This window comes from Mobula birostris, chromosome 17 (assembly GCF_030028105.1).
Source record: "Mobula birostris isolate sMobBir1 chromosome 17, sMobBir1.hap1, whole genome shotgun sequence".
NCBI lineage: Eukaryota > Metazoa > Chordata > Chondrichthyes > Myliobatiformes > Myliobatidae > Mobula > Mobula birostris.
The window spans coordinates 1-16,825 of record NC_092386.1 but is presented as its reverse complement, the minus strand read 5'-3'; positions in this window follow the sequence as shown (position 1 = coordinate 16,825).

Sequence of the window (16,825 nt, the reverse complement as noted above, 5' to 3'; positions counted from 1 at the left end):
TCTCCTGCCTTAAAACTCATGCCCTGAATCTCATTCCCTGAAACTCCTGCCCTGAATCTCATGGCTTGCAGCTCATGCCCTGAATCTCATGCAATGAATCTCCTGCCCTGAAACTCATGCCCTGAATCTCATGTCCAGAAACTCCTGCCCTGAAACTCATGTCCTGAATCTCATGCCCTGAAACTCCTGCCCTGAATCTCTTCTCCAGACACTACAGCACTGAAACTCCTGCCCTGAAAGTCATGCCCTGAATCACAAGCCCTGAATCTACTGCCCTGAATCTCATGCCCTGAAACTAATGCCCTGAATCACATGCCCTGAATCTCTTCTGCAGAAACTACAGCACTGAACTCCTGCCCTGAATCTCCTGCGCTGAAAGTCATGCCCTGAATCACATGCCCTGTAACTCCTACCCTGAATCTCCTGCCGTGAAACTCATGCCCTGAATCACATGCCCTAATACTCCTTTACTGAATCTCCTGCCCTGAAACTCATGCCCTGAAGCACATGCCCTGAAACTCCTGCCCTAAAACTCATGCCCAGAATCTACTACCCTGAAACTCATGCCCTGAATCTCATGCCCTAATACTCCTTTACTGAATCTCCTGCCCTGAAACTCATGCCCTGAAGCACATGCCCTGAATCTAGTGCCATGAAACTCATACTCTGAATATCATGCCTTGAAACTCCTTCCCTGAATCTCGTTCCCTGGAACTACTACCCTGAATCTCATGCCCTGAAACTAATGCCCTGATTCACATGCCCTGAAACTCCTGCCCTGAATCTCTTCTGCAGAAACCACAGCAGTGAACTCCTGCCCTGAATCTCCTGCCCTGAAAGTCATGCCCTGAATCACATGCCCTGAAACTCCTGCCCTGAATCTCATGCCCTGAAACTCCTGCCCTGAATCTAGTGCCCTGAAACTCATGCCCTGAATCTCATGCCCTGAAACTAATGCCCTGATTCACATGCCCTGAAACTCCTGCCCTGAATCTCTTCTGCAGAAACCACAGCAGTGAACTCCTGCCCTGAATCTCCTGCACTGTAAGACATGCCCCGAATCACATGCCCTGAAACTCCAACCCTGAATTTCCTGCCCTGAAACTCATGCCCTGAATCTCATGCCCTAGTACTCCTTTACTGAATCACCTGCCCTGAATCTCCTGCCCTGAAACTCATGCCCTGAATCTCATGCCCTGAAACTCCTGCACTGAATCTCCAGCCCTGAATCTCAAGCCCTGAAACACAAGCCCTGAAACTCCTGTCCCGAATCTCCTGCCCTTAATCACATGCCCTTAAACTCATGCCTTGAATCTCTTCTGCAGAAACTACAACACTGAAGCTCCTGCCCTGAATCTCCTGCCCTGAAAGTCATGCCTTGAATCACATGCCCTGAAACTCCTGCCCTGAATATCCTGCCCTGAAACTCATGCCCTGAATCACATGCCCCGAAACTCCTGCCCTGAATCTAGTGACCTGAAACTCATGCCCTGATTCTCATGCCCAGAATCTCCTGCCCTGAATCTCCTGCCCTAAAACTCATGCCCTGAATCTCATTCCCTGAAACTCCTGCCCTGAATCTCATGCCTTGCAACTCATGCCCTGAATCTCATGCACTGAATCTCCTGCCCTTAAACTCATGCCCTGAATCTCATGCTCAGAAACTCCTGCCCTGAAACTCATGTCCTGAATCTCATGCCCTGAAATTCCTGCCATGAATCTCATGCCCTGAAACTAATGCCCTGAATCTACTGCTCTGAAACTCCTGCTCTGAATTTCCTGCCCAGAAACTCCTGTCCCGAATCTCCTGCCCTGAATCACATGCCCTGAAACTCCTGCCCTGAATCTCTTCTGCAGAAACTACAGCACTGAAATTCCTGCCCTGAATCTCCTGCCCTGAAAGTCATGCCCTGAAACATATGCCCTGAAACTCCTGCCCTGAATCTCATGCCCTGAAACTCCTGCCCTGAATCTAGTGCCCTGAAACTCATGCCCTGAATATCATGCCCTGAAACTTCTGCCCTGAATCTAATGCTCTGAAACTCATGCCCTGAAACTCCAGCCCTGAATCTCTTCTGCAGAAACTACAGCACTGAACTCCTGCCCTAAATCTCCTGCACTATAAGTCATGCCCTGAATCACATGCCCTGAAACTCCTGCTCTGAATCTCCTGCCCTGAAACTGCTGTCCCGAATCTCCTGCCCTGAATCACATGCCCTGAAACTCCTGCCCTGAATCTCATGCCCTGAAACTCCTGCCCTGAATCTAGTGCCCTGAAACTCATGCCCTGAATATCATGCCTTGAAACTCCTTTCCTGAATCTCGATCCCTGAATCTACTGCCCTGAATCTCATGCCCTGAAACTAATGCCCTGAATCACATGCCCTGAAACTCCTGCCCTGAATCTCTTCTGCAGATACTACAGCACTGAACTCCTGCCCTGAATCTCCTGCGCTGAAAGTCATGCCCTGAATCACATGCCCTGAAACTCCTACCCTGAATCTCCTGCCCTGAAACTCATGCCCTGAATCACATGCCCAGAATCTACTACCCTGAAACTCATGCCCTGAATCTCATGCCCTAATACTCCTTTACTGAATCTCCTGCCCTGAAACTCATGCCCTGAAGCACATGCCCTGAAACTCCTGCCCTAAAACTCATGCCCAGAATGTACTACCCTGAAACTCCTGCCCTGAACATCCTGCCTTGAAACTCATGCCCTGAATCACATGCCCTGAAACTCCTGCCCTGAATCTCCTGCCTTAAAACTCATGCCCTGAATCTCATGCCCTGAAACTCCTGCCCTGAACCACTTCTGCAGAAACTACAGCACTGATCTCCGGCCCTGAATCACCTGCGCTATAATTCATGCCCTGAATCACATGCCCTGAAACTCCTGCTCTGAATCTCCTGCCCTGAAACTCCTGTCCCGAATCTCCTGCCCTGAATCACATGCCCTGAAACTCCTGCCCTGAATCTCTTCTGCAGAAACTACAGCACTGAAACTCCAGCCCTGAATCTCCTGCCCTGAAAGTCATGCCCTGAATCACATGCCCTGAAACTCCTGCCCTAAATCTCATGCCCTGAAACTCCTGCCCTGAATCTAGTGCCCTGAAACTCATGCCCTGAATATCATGCCTTGAAACTCCTTCCCTGAATCTCGATCCCTGGAACTACTGCCCTGAATCTCATGCCCTGAAACTAATGCCCTGAATCACATGCCCTGAAACTCCTGCCCTGAATCTCTTCTGCAGAAACTACAGCAGTGAACTCCTGCCCTGAATCTCCAGCGCTGTAAGACATGCCCCGAATCACATGCCCTGAAACTCTTACCCTGAATCTCCTGCCCTGAAACTCATGCACTGAATCTCATGCCCTAATACTCCTTTACTGAATCACCTGCACTGAATCTCCTGCCCTGAAACTCATGCCCTGAATCACATGCCCTGAAACTCCTGCCATGAATCTCCTGCCCTGAAACTCATGCCCTGAATCTCATGCCCTGAAACTCCTGCACTGAATCTCCAGCCCTGAATCTCAAGCCCTGAAACACAAGCCCTGAAACTCCTGCCCTGAAACTCCTGTCCCGAATCTCCTGCCCTGAATCACATGCCCTTAAACTCCTGCCTTGAATCTCTTCTGCAGAAACTACAACACTGAAACTCCTGCCCTGAATTTCCTGCCCTGAAAGTCATGCCCTGAATCACATGCCCTGAAACTCCTGCCCTGAATATCCTGCCCTGAAACTCATGCACTGAATCACATGCCCCGAAACTCCTGCCCTGAATCACATGCCCTGAAACGCCTGCCCTGAATCTCTTCTGCAGGAACTACCGCACTGAACTCCTGCCCTGAATCTCATGCCCTGAAACTAATGCCCTGAATCACATGCCCTGAAACTCCTGCCCTGAATCTCTTCTGCAGAAACTACAGCACTGAACTCCTGCCCTGAATCTCCTGCGCTGTAAGTCATGCCCTGAATCACATGCCCTGAAACTCCTACCCTGAATCTCCTGCCCTGAAACTCATGCCCTGAATCACATGCCCAGAATCTGCTACCCTGAAACTCATGCCCTGAATCTCATGCCCTAATACTCCTTTACTGAATCTCCTGCCCTGAAACTCATGCCCTGAAGCACATGCCCTGAAACTCCTGCACTGAATCTCCAGCCCCGAATCTCTAGCCCTGAAACACAAGCCCTGAAACTCCTGCCCTGAAACTCCTGTCCCGAATCTCCTGTCCTGAATCACATGCCCTTAAACTCATGCCTTGAATCTCTTCTGCAGAAACTACAGCACTGAAACTCCTGCCCTGAATCTCCTGCCCTGAAAGTCATGCCCTGAATCACATGCCCTGAAACTCCTGCCCTGAATATCCTGCCCTGACACTCATGCCCTGAATCACATGCCCTGAAACTCCTGTCCTGAATCTAGTGACCTGAAACTCATGCCCTGATTCTCATTCCCTGAAACTCCTGCCCTGAATCTCATGCCTTGCAACTCATGCCCTGAATATCATGCACTGAATCTCCTGCCCTGAAACTCATGCCCTGAATCTCATGTTCAGAAAATCCTGCCCTGAAACTCATGTCCTGAATCTCATGCCCTGAAACTCCTGCCCTGAATCTCTTCTGCAGAAACTACAGCACTGAAACTCCTGCCCTGAATCTCCTGCCCTGAATCTCATGCCCAGAAACTCCTGCCCTGAATCTAGTGCCCTGAAACTCATGCCCTGAATATCATGCCTTGAAACTCCTTCCATGAATCTCGATCCCTGAAACTACTGCCCTGAATCTCATGCCCTGAATCTAATGCCCTGAATCACATGCCCTAAAACTCCTGCGCTGAATCTCTTCTGCAGAAACTACAGCACTGAACTCCTGCCCTGAATCTCCTGCGCTGTAAGTCATGCCCTGAATGATATGCCCTGAATCTACTACCCTGAAACTCATGCCCTAAAACTCCTTTACTGAATCTCCTGCACTGAATCTCCAGCCCTGACTCTCAAGCCCTGAAACACAAGCCCTGAAACACCTGCCCTGAAACTCCTGTCCCGAATCTCCTGCCCTGAATCACATGCCCTAAAACTCCTGCATTGAATCTCTTCTGCATAAACTACAGCACTGAAACTCCTGCCCTGAATCTCCTGCCCTGAAAGTCATGCCCTGAATCACATGCCCTGAAACTCCTGCCCTGAATATCCTGCCCTGACACTCATGCCCTGAATCACATGCCCTGAAACTCCTGTCCTGAATCTAGTGACCTGAAACTCATGCCCTGATTCTCATTCCCTGAAACTCCTGCCCTGAATCTCATGCCTTGCAACTCATGCCCTGAATATCATGCACTGAATCTCCTGCCCTGAAACTCATGCCCTGAATCTCATGTTCAGAAAATCCTGCCCTGAAACTCATGTCCTGAATCTCATGCCCTGAAACTCCTGCCCTGAATCTCTTCTGCAGAAACTACAGCACTGAAACTCCTGCCCTGAATCTCCTGCCCTGAATCTCATGCCCAGAAACTCCTGCCCTGAATCTAGTGCCCTGAAACTCATGCCCTGAATATCATGCCTTGAAACTCCTTGCATGAATCTCGATCCCTGAAACTACTGCCCTGAATCTCATTCCCTGAATCTAATGCCCTGAATCACATGCCCTAAAACTCCTGCACTGAATCTCTTCTGCAGAAACTACAACACTGAACTCCTGCCCTGAATCTCCTGCGCTGTAAGTCATGCCCTGAATGATATGCCCTGAATCTACTACCCTGAAACTCATGCCCTGAATCTCATGCCCTAAAACTCCTTTACTGAATCTCCTGCACTGAATCTCCAGCCCTGAGTCTCAAGCCCTGAAACACAAGCCCTGAAACACCTGCCCTGAAACTCCTGTCCCGAATCTCCTGCCCTGAATCACATGCCCTAAAACTCCTGCATTGAATCTCTTCTGCATAAACTACAGCACTGAAACTCCTGCCCTGAATCTCCTGCCCTGAAAGTCATGCCCTGAATCACATGCCCTGAAACTCCTGCCCTGAATATCCTGCCCTGACACTCATGCCCTGAATCACATGCCCTGAAACTCCTGCCCTGAATCTAGTGACCTGAAACTCATGCCCTGATTCTCATGCCCAGAGACTCCTGCCCTGAATCTCCTATCCTGAAACTCATGCCCTGAATCACATGCCCTGAAACTCCTGCCCTGAATCTAGTGACCTGAAACTCATCCCTGAATCACATGCCCCAAAACTCCTTCACTGAAACTCCTGCCCTGAATCTCCTGCCCTAAAACTCATGCCCTGAATCTCATTCCCTGAAACTCCTGCCCTGAATCTCATGCCTTGCAACTGATGCCCTGAATCTCATGCACTGAATCTCCTGCCCTGAAACTCATGCCCTGAATCTCATGTCCGGAAATTCCTGCCCTGAAATTCATGTACTGAATCTCATACCCTGAAACTCCTGCCCTGAATCTCATGCCCTGAAACTAATGCCCTGAATCTCCTGCAATGCAACTCAGGCCATGAATCTCATGCCCTGAAACTTCTGCCCTGAATCTACTGCTCTGAATCTCATGCCCTGAAACTCCTGCCCTGAATCTCTTGCCCTGAAACTCATGCCCTGCATCTCATGCCCTGAAACTCCTGCCCTGAACCCCTTCTGCTGAAACTACAGCACTGATATCCTGCCCTGAATCTCCTGCGCTATAAGTCATGACCTGAATCACATGCCCTGAAACTACTGCTCTGAATCTCCTGCCCTGAAACTCCTGTCCCGAATCTCCTGCCCTGAATCACATGCCCTGAAACTCCTGCCCTGCATCTCTTCTGCAGAAACTACAGCATTGAAACTCCTGCCCTGAATCTCCTGCCCTGAAAGTCATGCCCTGAATCACATGCCCTGAAACTCCTGCCCTGAATCTCATGCCCTGAAACTCCTGCCCTGAATCTAGTGCCCTGAAACTCATGCCCTGAATATCATGCCTTGAAACTCCTTCCCTGAATCTCGTTCCCTGGAACTACTGCCCTGAATCTCATGCCCTGAAACTAATGCCCTGATTCACATGCCCTGAAACTCCTGCCCTGAATCTCTTCTGCAGAAACCACAGCAGTGAACTCCTGCCCTGAATCTCCTGCCCTGAAAGTCATGCCCTGAATCACATGCCCTGAAACTCCTGCCCTGAATTTCATGCCCTGAAACTCCTGCCCTGAATCTAGTGCCCTGAAACTCATGCCCTGAATATCATGCCTTGAAACTCCTTCCCTGAATCTCGATCCCTGAAACTACTGCCCTGAATCTCATGCCCTGAAACTAATGCCCTGATTCACATGCCCTGAAACTCCTGCCCTGAATCTCTTCTGCAGAAACCACAGCAGTAAACTCCTGCCCTGAATCTCCTGCGCTGTAAGACATGCCCCGAATCACATGCCCTGAAACTCCTACCCTGAATCTCCTGCCCTGAAACTCATGCCCTGAATCTCATGCCCTAGTACTCCTTTACTGAATCACCTGCCCTGAATCTCCTGCCCTGAAACTCATGCCCTGAATCACATGTCCTGAAACTCCTGCCATGAATCTCCTGCCCTGAAACTCATGCCCTGAATCTCATGCCCTGAAACTCCTGCACTGAATCTGCAGCCCTGAATCTCAAGCCCTGAAACACAAGCCCTGAAACTCCTGCCCTGAAACTCCTGTCCCGAATCTCCTGCCCTTAATCACATGCCCTTAAACTCATGCCTTGAATCTCTTCTGCAGAAACTACAACACTGAAGCTCCTGCCCTGAATCTCCTGCCCTGAAAGTCATGCCTTGAATTACATGCCCTGAAACTCCTGCCCTGAAACTCCTGCCCTGAATATCCTGCCCTGAAACTCATGCCCTGAATCTCATGCCTTGCAACTCATGCCCTGAATCTCATGCACTGAATCTCCTGCCCTTAAACTCATGCCCTGAATCTCATGCTCAGAAACTCCTGCCCTGAAACTCATGTCCTGAATCTCATGCCCTGAAATTCCTGCCATGAATCTCATGCCCTGAAAATAATGCCCTGAATCTACTGCTCTGAAACTCCTGCTCTGAATCTCCTGCCCAGAAACTCCTGTCCCGAATCTCCTGCCCTGAATCACATGCCCTGAAACTCCTGCCCTGAATCTCTTCTGCAGAAACTACAGCACTGAAATTCCTGCCCTGAATCTCCTGCCCTGAAAGTCATGCCCTGAAACATATGCCCTGAAACTCCTGCCCTGAATCTCATGCCCTGAAACTCCTGCCCTGAATCTAGTGCCCTGAAACTCATGCCCTGAATATCATGCCCTGAAACTTCTGCCCTGAATCTAATGCTCTGAAACTCATGCCCTGAAACTCCAGCCCTGAATCTCTTCTGCAGAAACTACAGCACTGAACTCCTGCCCTAAATCTCCTGCGCTATAAGTGATGCCCTGAATCACATGCCCTGAAACTCCTGCTCTGAATCTCCTGCCCTGAAACTGCTGTCCCGAATCTCCTGCCCTGAATCACATGCCCAGAAACGCCTGCCCTGAATCTCTTCTGCAGAATCTTCAGCACTGAACTCCTGCCCTAAATCTCCTGCGCTATAAGTCATGCCCTGAATCACATGCCCTGAAACTCCTGCTCTGAATCTCCTGCCCTGAAACTGCTGTCCCGAATCTCCTGCCCTGAATCACATGCCCAGAAACTCCTGCCCTGAATCTCTTCTGCAGAATCTACAGCACTGAAACTCCTGCCTTGAATCTCCTGCCCTGAAAGTCATGCCCTGAATCACATGCCCTGAAACTCCTGCCCTGAATATCATGCCCTGAAACTCCTGCCCTGAATCTAGTGCCCTGAAACTCATGCCTTGAATATCATGCCTTGAAACTCCTTTCCTGAATCTCGATCCCTGAATCTACTGCCCTGAATCTCATGCCCTGAAACTAATGCCCTGAATCACATGCCCTGAAACTCCTGCCCTGAATCTCTTCTGCAGAAACTACAGCACTGAACTCCTGCCCTGAAACTCCTGTGCTGAAAGTCATGCCCTGAATCACATGCCCTGTAACTCCTACCCTGAATCTCCTGCCCTGAAACTCATGCCCTGAATCACATGCCCTAATACTCCTTTACTGAATCTCCTGCCCTGAAACTCATGCCCTGAAGCACATGCCCTGAAACTCCTGCCCTAAAACTCATGCCCAGAATCTACTACCCTGAAACTCATGCCCTGAATCTCATGCCCTAATACTCCTTTACTGAATCTCCTGCCCTGAAACTCATGCCCTGAAGCACATGCCCTGAAACTGCTGCACTGAATCTCCAGCCCCGAATCTCAAGCCCTGAAACACAAGCCCTGAAACTCCTGCCCTGAAACTCCTGTCCCGAATCTCCTGTCCTGAATCACATGCCCTAAAACTCCTGCGCTGAATCTCTTCGGCTGAAACTACAGCACTGAACTCCTGCCCTGAATCTCCTGCGCTGTAAGTCATGCCCTGAATCACATGCCCTGAATCTACTACCCTGAAACTCATGCCCTGAATCACATGCCCTGAAACTCCTGCCCTGAACATCCTGCCTTGAAACTCATGCCCTGAATCACATGCCCTGAAACTCCTGCCATGAATCTCCTGCCTTAAAACTCATGCCCTGAATCTCATTCCCTGAAACTCCTGCCCTGAATCTCATGGCTTGCAACTCATGCCCTGAATCTCATGCAATGAATCTCCTGCCCTGAAACTCATGCCCTGAATCTCATGTCCAGAAACTCCTGCCCTGAAACTCATGTCCTGAATCTCATGCCCTGAAACTCCTGCCCTGAATCTCTTCTGCAGACACTACAGCACTGAAACTCCTGCCCTGAAAGTCATGCCCTGAATCTCATGCCCTGTACCTCCTGCCCTGATTCAAGCGCCCTGAAACTCATGCCCTGAATATCATGCCTTGAAACTCCTTCCCTGAATCTCGATCCCTGAAACTACTGCCCTGAATCTCATGCCCTGAAACTAATGCCCTGAATCACATGCCCTAAAACTCCTGCGCTGAATCTCTTCTGCAGACACTACAGCACTGAAACTCCTGCCCTGAAAGTCATGCCCTGAATCACAAGCCCTGAAACTCCTGCCCTGAATCTCATGTCCTGAACCTCCTGCCCTGATTCAAGCGCCCTGAAACTCATGCCCTGAATATCATGCCTTGAAACTCCTTCCCTGAATCTCGATCCCTGAAACTACTGCCCTGAATCTCATGCCCTGAAACTAATGCCCTGAATCACATGCCCTAAAACTCCTGCGCTGAATCTCTTCTGCAGAACCTACAGCTCTGAACTCCTGCCCTGAATCTCCTGCGCTGTAAGTCATGCCCTGAATCACATGCCCTGAATCTACTACCCTGAAACTCATGCCCTGAATCTCATGCCCTAAAACTCCTTTACTGAATCACCTGCACTGAATCTCCTGCCCTGAAACTCATGCACTGAATCACACGCCCTGAAACTCCTGCCATGAATCTCCTGCCCTGAAACTCATGCCCTGAATCTCATGCCCTGAAACTCCTGCACTGAATCTCCAGCCCTGAATCTCAAGCCCTGAAACACAAGCCCTGAAACTCCTGCCCTGAAACTCCTGTCCCGAATCTCCTGCCCTGAATCACATGCCCTTAAACTCCTGCCTTGAATCTCTTCTGCAGAAACTACAGCACTGAAACTCCTGCCCTGAATCTCCTGCCCTGAAAGTCATGCCCTGAATCACATGCCCTGAAACTCCTGCCCTGAATATCCTGCCCTGACACTCATGCCCTGAATCACATGCCCTGAAACTCCTGCCCTGAATCTAGTGACCTGAAACTCATGCCCTGATTCTCATGCCCAGAGACTCCTGCCCTGAATCTCCTACCCTGAAACTCATGCCCTGAATCACATGCACTGAAACTCCTGCCCTGAATCTCCTGCCCTAAAACTCATGCCCTGAATCTCATTCCCTGAAACTCCTGCCCTGAATCTCATGCCTTGCAACTGATGCCCTGAATCTCATGCACTGAATCTCCTGCCCTGAAACTCATGCCCTGAATCTCATGTCCGGAAATTCCTGCCCTGAAATTCATGTACTGAATCTCATACCCTGAAACTCCTGCCCTGAATCTCATGCCCTGAAACTAATGCCCTGAATCTCCTGCAATGAAACTCAGGCCATGAATCTCATGCCCTGAAACTTCTGCCCTGAATCTACTGCTCTGAATCTCATGCCCTGAAACTCCTGCCCTGAATCTCTTGCCCTGAAACTCATGCCCTGCATCTCATGCCCTGAAACTCCTGCCCTGAACCCCTTCTGCAGAAACTACAGCACTGATATCCTGCCCTGAATCTCCTGCGCTATAAGTCATGACCTGAATCACATGCCCTGAAACTACTGCTCTGAATCTCCTGCCCTGAAACTCCTGTCCCGAATCTCCTGCCCTGAATCACATGCCCTGAAACTCCTGCCCTGCATCTCTTCTGCAGAAACTACAGCATTGAAACTCCTGCCCTGAATCTCCTGCCCTGAAAGACATGCCCTGAATCACATGCCCTGAAACTCCTGCCCTGAATCTCATGCCCTGAAACTCCTGCCCTGAATCTAGTGCCCTGAAACTCATGCCCTGAATATCATGCCTTGAAACTCCTTCCCTGAATCTCGTTCCCTGGAACTACTGCCCTGAATCTCATGCCCTGATTCACATGCCCTGAAACTCCTGCCCTGAATCTCTTCTGCAGAAACCACAGCAGTGAACTCCTGCCCTGAATCTCCTGCCCTGAAAGTCATGCCCTGAATCACATGCCCTGAAACCCTGCCCTGAATCTAGTGCCCTGAAACTCATGCCCTGAATATCATGCCTTGAAACTCCTTCCCTGAATCTCGATCCCTGAAACTACTGCCCTGAATCTCATGCCCTGAAACTAATGCCCTGATTCACATGCCCTGAAACTCCTGCCCTGAATCTCTTCTGCAGAAACCACAGCAGTGAACTCCTGCCCTGAATCTCCTGCGCTGTAAGACATGCCCGAATCACATGCCCTGAAACTCCTACCCTGAATCTCCTGCCCTGAAACTCATGCCCTGAATCTCATGCCCTAGTACTCCTTTACTGAATCACCTGCCCTGAATCTCCTGCCCTGAAACTCATGCCCTGAATCACATGTCCTGAAACTCCTGCCATGAATCTCCTGCCCTGAAACTCATGCCCTGAATCTCATGCCCTGAAACTCCTGCACTGAATCTCCAGCCCTGAATCTCAAGCCCTGAAACACAAGCCCTGAAACTCCTGTCCCGAATCTCCTGCCCTTAATCACATGCCCTTAAACTCATGCCTTGAATCTCTTCTGCAGAAACTACAACACTGAAGCTCCTGCCCTGAATCTCCTGCCCTGAAAGTCATGCCTTGAATCACATGCCCTGAAACTCCTGCCCTGAATATCCTGCCCTGAAACTCATGCCCTGAATCTCATGCCTTGCAACTCATGCCCTGAATCTCATGCACTGAATCTCCTGCCCTTAAACTCATGCCCTGAATCTCATGCTCAGAAACTCCTGCCCTGAAACTCATGTCCTGAATCTCATGCCCTGAAATTCCTGCCATGAATCTCATGCCCTGAAACTAATGCCCTGAATCTACTGCTCTGAAACTCCTGCTCTGAATCTCCTGCCCAGAAACTCCTGTCCCGAATCTCCTGCCCTGAATCACATGCCCTGAAACTCCTGCCCTGAATCTCGTCAGCAGAAACTACAGCACTGAAATTCCTGCCCTGAATCTCCTGCCCTGAAAGTCATGCCCTGAAACATATGCCCTGAAACTCCTGCCCTGAATCTCATGCCCTGAAACTCCTGCCCTGAATCTAGTGCCCTGAAACTCATGCCCTGAATATCATGCCCTGAAACTTCTGCCCTGAATCTAATGCTCTGAAACTCATGCCCTGAAACTCCAGCCCTGAATCTCTTCTGCAGAAACTACAGCACTGAACTCCTGCCCTAAATCTCCTGCGCTATAAGTCATGCCCTGAATCACATGCCCTGAAACTCCTGCTCTGAATCTCCTGCCCTGAAACTGCTGTCCCGAATCTCCTGCCCTGAATCACATGCCCAGAAACTCCTGCCCTGAATCTCTTCTGCAGAATCTTCAGCACTGAACTCCTGCCCTAAATCTCCTGCGCTGTAAGTCATGCCCTGAATCACATGCCCTGAAACTCCTGCTCTGAATCTCCTGCCCTGAAACTGCTGTCCCGAATCTCCTGCCCTGAATCACATGCCCAGAAACTCCTGCCGTGAATCTCTTCTGCAGAATCTACAGCACTGAAACTCCTGCCTTGAATCTCCTGCCCTGAAAGTCATGCCCTGAATCACATGCCCTGAAACTCCTGCCCTGAATATCATGCCCTGAAACTCCTGCCCTGAATCTAGTGCCCTGAAACTCATGCCCTGAATATCATGCCTTGAAACTCCTTTCCTGAATCTTGATCCCTGAATCTACTGCCCTGAATCTCATGCCCTGAAACTAATGCCCTGAATCACATGCCCTGAAACTCCTGCCCTGTATCTCTTCTGCAGAAACTACAGCACTGAACTCCTGCCCTGAATCTCCTGCGCTGAAAGTCATGCCCTGAATCACATGCCCTGTAACTCCTACCCTGAATCTCCTGCCCTGAAACTCATGCCCTGAATCACATGCCCTAATACTCCTTTACTGAATCTCCTGCCCTGAAACTCATGCCCTGAAGCACATGCCCTGAAACTCCTGCCCTAAAACTCATGCCCAGAATCTACTACCCTGAAACTCATGCCCTGAATCTCATGCCCTAATACTCCTTTACTGAATCTCCTGCCCTGAAACTCATGCCCTGAAGCACATGCCCTGAAACTGCTGCACTGAATCTCCAGCCCCGAATCTCAAGCCCTGAAACACAAGCCCTGAAACTCCTGCCCTGAAACTCCTGTCCCGAATCTCCTGTCCTGAATCACATGCCCTGAATCTACTACCCTGAAACTCATGCCCTGAATCACATGCCCTGAAACTCCTGCCCTGAACATCCTGCCTTGAAACTCATGCCCTGAATCACATGCCCTGAAACTCCTGCCATGAATCTCCTGCCTTAAAACTCATGCCCTGAATCTCATTCCCTGAAACTCCTGCCCTGAATCTCATGGCTTGCAACTCATGCCCTGAATCTCATGCAATGAATCTCCTGCCCTGAAACTCATGCCCTGAATCTCATGTCCAGAAACTCCTGCCCTGAAACTCATGTCCTGAATCTCATGCCCTGAAACTCCTGCCCTGAATCTCTTCTGCAGACACTACAGCACTGAAACTCCTGCCCTGAAAGTGATGCCCTGAATCACAAGCCCTGAATCTACTGCCCTGAATCTCATGCCCTGAAACTAATGCCCTGAATCACATGCCCTGAAACTCCTGCCCTGAATCTCTTCTGCAGAAACTACAGCACTGAACTCCTGCCCTGAATCTCCTGCGCTGAAAGTCATGCCCTGAATCACATGCCCTGTAACTCCTACCCTGAATCTCCTGCCCTGAAACTCATGCCCTGAATCACATGCCCTAATACTCCTTTACTGAATCTCCTGCCCTGAAACTCATGCCCTGAAGCACATGCCCTGAAACTCCTGCCCTAAAACTCATGCCCAGAATCTACTACCCTGAAACTCATGCCCTGAATCTCATGCCCTAATACTCCTTTACTGAATCTCCTGCCCTGAAACTCATGCCCTGAAGCACATGCCCTGAAACTGCTGCACTGAATCTCCAGCCCCGAATCTCAAGCCCTAAAACTCCTGCGCTGAATCTCTTCGGCTGAAACTACAGCACTGAACTCCTGCCCTGAATCTCCTGCGCTGTAAGTCATGCCCTGAATCACATGCCCTGAATCTACTACCCTGAAACTCATGCCCTGAATCACATGCCCTGAAACTCCTGCCCTGAACATCCTGCCTTAACACTCATGCCCTGAATCTCATTCCCTGAAACTCCTGCCCTGAATCTCATGTCTTGCAGCTCATGCCCTGAATCTCATGCAATGAATCTCCTGCCCTGAAACTCATGCCCTGAATCTCATGTCCAGAAACTCCTGCCCTGAAACTCATGTCCTGAATCTCATGCCCTGAAACTCCTGCCCTGAATCTCTTCTGCAGACACTACAGCACTGAAACTCCTGCCCTGAAAGTCATGCCCTGAATCACAAGTCCTGAATCTACTGCCCTGAATCTCATGCCCTGAAACTAATGCCCTGAATCACATGCCCTGAAACTCCTGCCCTGAATCTCTTCTGCAGAAACTACAGCACTGAACTCCTGCCCTGAATCTCCTGCGCTGAAAGTCATGCCCTGAATCACATGCCCTGTAACTCCTACCCTGAATCTCCTGCCCTGAAACTCATGCCCTGAATCACATGCCCTAATACTCCTTTACTGAATCTCCTGCCCTGAAACTCATGCCCTGAAGCACATGCCCTGAAACTCCTGCCCTAAAACTCATGCCCAGAATCTACTACCCTGAAACTCATGCCCTGAATCTCATGCCCTAATACTCCTTTACTGAATCTCCTGCCCTGAAACTCATGCCCTGAAGCACATGCCCTGAAACTGCTGCACTGAATCTCCAGCCCCGAATCTCAAGCCCTGAAACACAAGCCCTGAAACTCCTGCCCTGAAACTCCTGTCCCGAATCTCCTGTCCTGAATCACATGCCCTAAAACTCCTGCGCTGAATCTCTTCGGCTGAAACTACAGCACTGAACTCCTGCCCTGAATCTCCTGCGCTGTAAGTCATGCCCTGAATCACATGCCCTGAATCTACTACCCTGAAACTCATGCCCTGAATCACATGCCCTGAAACTCCTGCCCTGAACATCCTGCCTTGAAACTCATGCCCTGAATCACATGCCCTGAAACTCCTGCCATGAATCTCCTGCCTTAAAACTCATGCCCTGAATCTCATTCCCTGAAACTCCTGCCCTGAATCTCATGGCTTGCAACTCATGCCCTGAATCTCATGCAATGAATCTCCTGCCCTGAAACTCATGTCCTGAATCTCATGCCCTGAAACTCCTGCCCTGAATCTCTTCTGCAGACACTACAGCACTGAAACTCCTGCCCTGAAAGTCATGCCCTGAATCACAAGCCCTGAATCTACTGCCCTGAATCTCATGCCCTGAAACTAATGCCCTGAATCACATGCCCTGAAACTCCTGCCCTGAATCTCTTCTGCAGAAACTACAGCACTGAACTCCTGCCCTGAATCTCCTGCGCTGAAAGTCATGCCCTGAATCACATGCCCTGTAACTCCTACCCTGAATCTCCTGTCCTGAAACTCATGCCCTGAATCACATGCCCTAATACTCCTTTACTGAATCTCCTGCCCTGAACATCCTGCCTTGAAACTCATGCCCTGAATCACATGCCCTGAAACTCCTGCCATGAATCTCCTGCCTTAAAACTCATGCCCTGAATCTCATTCCCTGAAACTCCTGCCCTGAATCTCATGGCTTGCAACTCATGCCCTGAATCTCATGCAATGAATCTCCTGCCCTGAAACTCATGCCCTGAATCTCATGTCCAGAAACTCCTGCCCTGAAACTCATGTCCTGAATCTCATGCCCTGAAACTCCTGCCCTGAATCTCTTCTGCAGACACTACAGCACTGAAACTCCTGCCCTGAAAGTCATGCCCTGAATCACAAGCCCTGAAACTCCTGCCCTGAATCTCATGCCCTGAACCTCCTGCCCTGATTCAAGCGCCCTGAAACTCATGCCCTGAATATAATGCCTTGAAACTCCTTCCCTGAATCTCGATCCCTGAAAC